This window comes from Perna viridis, chromosome 6, assembly GCF_037379345.1.
Source record: "Perna viridis isolate PV_CMFRI_1.1 ecotype Kerala chromosome 6, ASM3737934v1, whole genome shotgun sequence".
NCBI classification, from domain to species: domain Eukaryota; kingdom Metazoa; phylum Mollusca; class Bivalvia; order Mytilida; family Mytilidae; genus Perna; species Perna viridis.
Genome location: NC_142450.1, coordinates 26,867,157 through 26,875,225, shown reverse-complemented (window position 1 = coordinate 26,875,225; position 8,069 = coordinate 26,867,157). Strand labels below are relative to the sequence as shown.

The following is an 8,069-nucleotide window of genomic DNA, read 5'->3' as shown; positions in this document are numbered from 1 at the left end:
AATCACTGCAAAAGTCACTTACTGCTGAAATATTGCTGCTCGGACGTTAGACCCCAACAAACAAACAAACATCTACATGAACCAAAATGCTAATTCCTCGTACTTTAAACACCGTAAACCATACAAGTTATTGTAAGCTATTGTTACAGACATCGATGTATCCAATATTTCTGCTCATTTCAAGGATTTAATTCCCAACTTTAAGGTCGCAATAATGACATTATGGGAAATTTTCGGAATTATAGATTTTCTTTCCATTTCTAACATTTCATCTATATTTTGCATTTTATCTTCAAAGGCTCTATTTTATACAGGCTTTTACACAATTAAAACAACTTAAATAACATCTCAGCTTTCTCATGAGCTACATTGTGGAAAAATAATACATATTCAAGGCTATATAGGTGAAAGAATGGTAAAAAAATACTACATGCTAAAATATACCTAAATATGAACAAAACTTATCGTATATACATGTAGCGTGTAAAAAATGAAGACGATGACAATGCCTTTCTGGCTTCATGTATAAGTCATATCGTTTAGCATACATACTTATTTTCACTGCCGTAATACCATAATATCCATTAAAACGATTGTTTCTGTTCATTATGAAACATATTTAAATTTAAGCAATTTAGTGGGGTAGAGGTACATATATTAATTGCATTTAACTCTATAGTCGTAAGTGTTACCGCACATTTCTTGGTACCATTAAAAAACTAGAACTGCTTGATATAAACGTCAACTATCTTTTTACAGATGGATCAAAAATTAAAAAAATGGTCAAAAATACAAAAATGCTTCAGTTTATTTTTAATGACTTTTTTCTTAAATGGGAAGTGTAATGGTACCTGAAAATCAAATTTGATTTGATGACAGGTGGGGTGCACTGGGGTAATGTCAACCCACGTGCTAATTGTTATTCTTCCAGATGAGTGGTTTGGATTCTTTATAGCCTCTACTTATGTTAAATTTCTAATTTTCATCAGTTAGGAAAGAGCGCATGGCTGGGAAGGCGTTTGCTAACTTGCTTTTTTGTTCACTTAATAATCTTTACCTTTAGAATTACATGACTTAATTGCGTCAAAAACTATGTCCAATTTGCGCCAACCGTTCAGGGTTCGACCTCTGCGGTCGTATCATGTTGTGCTCAGCAAAGCCTTTTAGTTTTTGATTGTAAAAACTGGTTTGGGATAAGTAGATTATGCGTTACTGTTCAGTCTGTTTGTAAAATTAATACAAGTATAGATTTAAATTTTAAAGGTAAGTCAAGTGTTAATAGTATTTATACCTATGATGGTAATACTTTTGACAATACATTTGGTGAATATATTCAACAAAAACCATATCAGGTAAATTAAGGAAAGACATATAGTCCACAGTTTTACTAATGTGCAATTAAAATCTACCTATCAATCCAAGTATTGCCTTGCTTTATGCTTAAATAATCAATGAGTATTACCAAGACGATTTACTATTCATTATTACTTTTTCCTCCATCAAATGTGATATATGACCAAGACATAACATATTTAAAAAACAAATACTCAAAACGCAACATATCAAAAAACCGTAAGGAGCTCGACTTTTTAAATCCAGCATATCAATGTCCAAAAAATTGATGGTAGGGTCAAGGACACTACACCATGACTTTATTGATTTATATGTTGTAACAGTTCAATTTTTTACGAAGTGTCCTCTTGCCAAAGATGTTCTGCGTAATTCACCAATCGTTTTTCCCGATGCAGAAGTTGTCAAGTATATATCATTATTCATTTTTTCTCTGGTTTTTACTTTGTTTCAATCAGCCCGTTTTTCCATCCATTTTCTTTACTCCTTTGTTTTTTTTTGTTTTTTGTTTTTGTTTTTTGTTTTTGTTTTTGTTTTTAACTTGGACTTCCATTCATTCTTCGGTTCTACTTTTAACATAACCGCAAAACGAACAAAAATCGTAATGGTATCATGCAGTCTCGTAATAGCCAGGCGTCCATAGACAATTTGGTTTCAAGAGAATAACTTGAGTATAAGTGTAAGGATCTTCATGAAATGATACCCACACGGTGCCATACCATAAAAGAAAGGCTATGATTGATTTTGGGAGTTTCCACTTGAGTCTTGAGGGTCAGCAACAAGCATTACATCTGAACAATAACTAAACCATAAGTAAATGGATTTTTAAGAAATTATACCACAAGGAGGTGGCCATACGACAAACTGAAGGATGGGTTTAGTTTATTTTAGGTTGTGATCTATTAGGAAATAGGGCCCAAAAAAGAACTAAACACAAGCATTTTCAAGATATCCAACAAAAACTTGACCAAAAGTGAAAGGGTATCTGTGAAATTGTACAATGAAGTTGTAACAGGAACCATTTATGAACACGATGTCAAATAGGGAACAATTTGATTCTGATAAAATTCTAACCCTGTTCCAAATATATATTTAATCGGAGGTGTATCAAGCTTAAATGGTGTGTTCATACTTGCTCCAAAATTTCAGGCTGCCATCTCCGCTGTCGTATTAAGCTGCGTCTAGGGAGATTTTTTTCTTCAATCATTAGAAAGCAATGACTACAGCTATCTTTGTAATGTTTAGACGTTTGTTGATAACAATCGTACTAATATCTGAAAATATGAAAATCTGTTAATAATTTCTTCATTCAGCAAACTTACTTTTACATTATTTTAATTGCGATATATCTATAAAGAATATAACAGGTATTTTCGGACACACTCTCCAGCAAAAGTTGACAATCATATTTACTTTCTAGTTTTTCTTTGTGGCAGATAGCGGTAATTCACTTCACAGAGTCTGAATTATGTATAGATGTACTACCACAGTAAAATTGAATTCTACACAAAAACAAAATAACATAATATTCAATGAGACCTACTAAAACACAACGGTAAAACTACCATGTACAGAAAGGAAATACTACTCAGCGCGGATCCAATGACGGGTGTGCCAGACGTACGCCCCCACCCCCATCTCTAGAATTGAAAGAAACCTTTTCTCAGGCGTAAGATCTTAATTTTTCACAAATTTTACCAAAAACAATTTCTTTAATTCTATTTACGCCCCCACCTAACCTGAGATCCTGTATCCGCCCCGCTACTCATTAATATGTAACCTGAATGATAATGTTTTCTTTCAATTTAAGTATAATATAGCGTATTACAAGCATTTACATGAAAAACTAATATTCGACATGTAAAAAAACTCGTGTGGGCTTAAAGCCAAAATATTACTATAGTATAGATAATAGATAATTAATTCCTGGATGCCGGACTTTATGCTTATTTTGACATGGATAGACACTATAATTACCATTATTTTTCACAAATTTACATGGAGGTTTAAAAAACTGGACAAATATCGCACCTACCCATGTTAAAACAAACAAAAAGCCTGGCATCTCGGAATTTTTTTCGAGTCAATTTTATCAGTGCGGCCTCCTTAAAAAAGGATAATATTATGCTCTTCAAAAGTTAGTTTTCAAATAACAAACACTTTTTTCAATAATAATATTTAAAATACATAAATGTAAGTATAATAAGGAGTAACACTTATAATAAAAAGACGAAATTTGCAGTGCATTTACAAGTACTATCTTTAAAAAAAAGATAGCTGACGCAGTAATATTTGTTCTTTTTACTTATAATTTTCTATTTTTCATTCAGTAAATAACACGTGGCTCGCAATTTCAATTTTTCGATACAGTTTTCCGACCGCCACTAGGTCATCTTTAATTGGCCAAACGGGAAATACAATCGCGATCAGGTGACTTGCGTTTCCAATGTTAAAGGGAAAAAGCGAAACTATACCGACTGCCAAAGGATTCGTATCATAACGTACATGATACGACGTTATTAACGCCACCTGTTATTCGTTCATGGTGGAAATGCCTTGCCGCTGATGATATACAAGCAAAATTAACAAATTACGGGTCTCTGAAATACATTTCATTGTTTATAAATGACATTAATGTTTAATGTAATTTGTAAGCCTGATTAAGAAAGATGATGTCCTTCAATGGATTGGCCGAAACCGTAATTACACATGCGTCATACAAATGATATTCTAAGCGCGTTAATTGGATATGGGATTCTCATATTCCATCTTTAATTTTTTATAATCATTTTATAATTTAAATCAAGGTAATAATGTATTAACCCAGCATTAATGGAGGCACCGCTTGTGAAGCCATGTATATTTGTTGCTTTTACGTTGGGGTGTCGATAGAACAGCCTAACCAAAATATTTTGTTTTTGTGTGTTATGTAGTGCGCTAAAGTTGCAAAAGAAAAGAAGCGATTTTTAAGAAATTCATAATAAGTGAACGATTACAATCAGTGAATAAAATGAAAAGTGACCCATTCATTGATTGCGTAAGTGCGAGCAGAATATTACGCTATTCAGAAGCCTCATTTATTTACAAAACAAGCGTGTCACGCCATATTAGACATGACTATTTCTAACTTGTGTATTATGTGTAAAATTAAGTATAATTCAGTGACATGGTCGCTTTAAAATACTGCAGAGGCTATGCTATTACTGAGTGGTATCTAGTTCATTTTTCAACAAGTTTGTACTGTTAATTATAGGAAGACATGGCAAACGGTACAACCAATGACCTGCGTAATATTTGTAATGAAAGACATAAAACATCTCTAGCAGTGAAATGGTGTCCTGGGTGTGAAAAGAAAATTTGTGAAGATTGTCAACACCATTATTTCGTTTCCAAGTTAGCAAGGCATCATACGGTAACAGAGACTGAGCAATACAGAAACATTCCAAGCTCCATTTTAGAAATCAACTATTTTGTGACCAACATGTAATGAAGTTTACCAATCTCTGTCAACAACATGACACTTTATGTTGTCCAGGATGTCTTTCCAAATCTGGAGAACACAGTATATGCACAACATTGCTCCTACAGGAAGTGATTAAGACAGTAAAGTCACCAACCCTACTCCAATCAGTGGCAGAAAGCTTAAAGAATCTTGAAATAATTATCAGTAACCGTCAAACAAATATCCAAGTCTTACATAACCAACAGGAAGAGATTAAAAAAGAAACCTTACAAATCAAAGGAAAGGTGATCAACCATTTATATGTCATTGATGGAGGAATTAAACTCAAAAGTGAACAGCAACACTGTTGAGCTGAAATTTCAAACTTGGAACTGAAGTTAGGAAAAGCAGAAAAACTACTAGAAACAACAAACCAATTATCACTACACGGAACTGACCTACAGACATATTTAGGGTCAAAAACCATTGAAATTCAAGTTGTCAAGGAAACCGAATTATTTCAATACTGGGCTAATAATATGAGTCAGAAACAGCTTAAGGTGAAATTTGAAAGAAATATAAAAAAAGTATTCCACCGTTTGGATCCATTAAAATCGACAAAAATGCCGATGTCTGCCATTCTGACGTCAGAGGTAGACAAGCAGGTCCAAATTATGTCTCAAATATCTGCAATCAACATTGACGATATCACAATGAAGATGAAATCAAAATCTAATTTTAGTGAAAAAGCAATCAATATTAGTGGATGTTCTTTATTTCTTTCCGGTAAGAGAATACTTGCAAATACTCAAAAGTTATCGGCTGTAATACTGACAGAAAATTGTAAAATGGAAAAGGACATATCGATAGAGACCTGGGGAGGACCTTGGGATGTGACAGTTATAGACGACAACGCTGTAGCAGTGTCTGATAAGGAGGGTGTCAAGATAATCAACACCACATCAGGTACAGTAGAGAAGACAATAAGTATCGGGAATTGTCACGGGTTGGATAACCACAGAGGAAACCTTATTTGTTGCGTTCCAGCTACAGGTGTTTTATCAGTGGACCTATCGAACGGCAATTCTACAACATTAATACGAGAGTGTTCATATAATGCATGGTACTATTGTAATGTGCGCGGTGATACAATCCATCTCTCCCAGTCCTACTACAATACAGTTACTTGTTATTCACTGAAAGGCGACAATTTATGGGAGTATAAAGATGTTTCAGTTATTCATTGGCCGGTCGGCATTGCCGTCGACGACTGTTTTAACGTCTTCATTACATCATACAATAACAACAGTGTAGTGGTACTGTCACCTGACGGGGAGAGAAGTAGAACATTACTTAATGAGAAGGATGGAATAAACAAACCTCGGGCCCTTCATTTCAATAAGTCAAAGAATCAACTTGTAGTTGCTAATTTAAATAGACAAACATTTTATTTAATTTATAGGCTTCTGGAACAGGGTTATGTTTTAATTGTGTAAAAGCCTGTATAAAATAGAGCCTTTGAAGATAAAATGCAAAATATAGATGAAATGTCAGAAATGGAAAGAAAATCTATAATTCCGAAAATTTCCCATAATGTCATTATTGCGACCTTGAAATGAGCAGAAATATTGGATACATCGATGTCTGTAACAATAGCTTACAATAACTTGTATGGTTTACGGTGTTTAAAGTACGAGGAATTAGCATTTTGGTTCATGTAGATGTTTGTTTGTTTGTTGGGGTCTAACGTCCGAGCAGCAATATTTCAGCAGTAAGTGACTTTTGCAGTGATTAGGGGCGGTATTTTTTTTTATCTAAATGGAGTCCAAATGGTTCAAGTATTATTTATGCTCATTTGAAAAGACACTATATGGAGGTACTGTATCATATAAAAGCGTGTTTGTACAATGTTATTATTACCAAATGACAAAACGGGTGGAATAGAAGAAAAGTAATCAAGGAACCAAGGTTATAGTGGTAATTATAAGAATGCAATCCAGAGACAAAGACCAGATATTAAAAACAGATATACACAACAAAGAACATAAATTAACTAAAATCATACATAAAAAGTAACAAAAGCAAATGAGCAACTCGCACTCCACTAAAAACTGGGAGCATGGACCAGGTGTACCGGTAAAATTCTCCTATTTCCCATTACATAGTAATTGAAACCCAAAAAAACCGAGCAGATATATTGGATACGTCGTTATTTCAGATATTAAAGCTAGAAATTTGAGTTTAACAGTGTTCGTATGTTCTTATTTCGTACGGAAACCTGTTTCTTAGGGAAATGGTATTTTTTTACTATTCTAGTAAAATTCAAATATGAAAAATAGCTTTACTTGGTTTTCATAAATTGAACTATTTAACACATGATACCAAATTTAAAACTTGTTTGTCGTGTAATAACTAAAAAGTCTAATGTAAAAGACTTTTAAATTTAAAAAAAAATAATCCATTATTGCCCATTTTTTGATAATTCTGACTTTTTAAAATTGCCACAGGTTATCAGAAGATCTCCAGAATTATTAATTGTAATTGTACCAAGCATAAAATGCCTATAAGCCATTTTTCCTGAAGCATCAATACTCTGGGTTTTTTTTTTAATTGAAAAAAAAATGTCAATTTAAGCCTTTTTTTGGTGGTGGGGAAGGGGTATATATATTACATATAACCCAATTACCGTAGGTGATACCACATTTTTAGAATCTATTGAAGAGCTGATACAGTGTGCTATATGATAATACCTTTAGGTGTTTAGTTTATTCATATTTGATATCCCAGGGATGAAATGGGTCCTCAAACAATGGAGTCAGAAAAAATATTGACTTTTTTATCAAGTGGGCGCAAATATATTCTTTTGCGACTAATTGATTCGTAAATAGGAGGTATAAAATATCTGAAATTCATTTTTAAATGAAAAAGAAATTAAGTAACAGTCTGGCCAATCATATGCATGCTTGTATAGTCTATCTATCGCACATTGGTTTTAAAACGGTTCTTGAGAAATAACCTTTAAATTTAATAATATATTCTTGATATATAAGAATATATTAAATGCTTGTCAGCGGATTTTTACAGTGACATTTTTTTATTTAATATGTGGTTTCTAAATTTGTATCGACATAATAGAACATAATATTTTGTACACGGGATCGTATATCATTTGTTAGACAGACATGGTGGGGCATGTTGCTAACGCTTACTGTTTGTTTCCTGTTTTACATGTAATTAATTTAGTGCTGGTCTACTAAGTTTAGTGATCCGCCATACC

The 8,069-nt window shown here is 33.1% G+C and overlaps 1 pseudogene; it reads left to right on the top strand.

Moving 5' to 3' along the window:
* The first annotated feature begins 4,559 nt into the window (after positions 1-4,559).
* Positions 4,560-6,288, top strand: LOC148614294 (uncharacterized; annotated as a pseudogene).
* Positions 6,289-8,069: the final 1,781 nt, after the last annotated feature.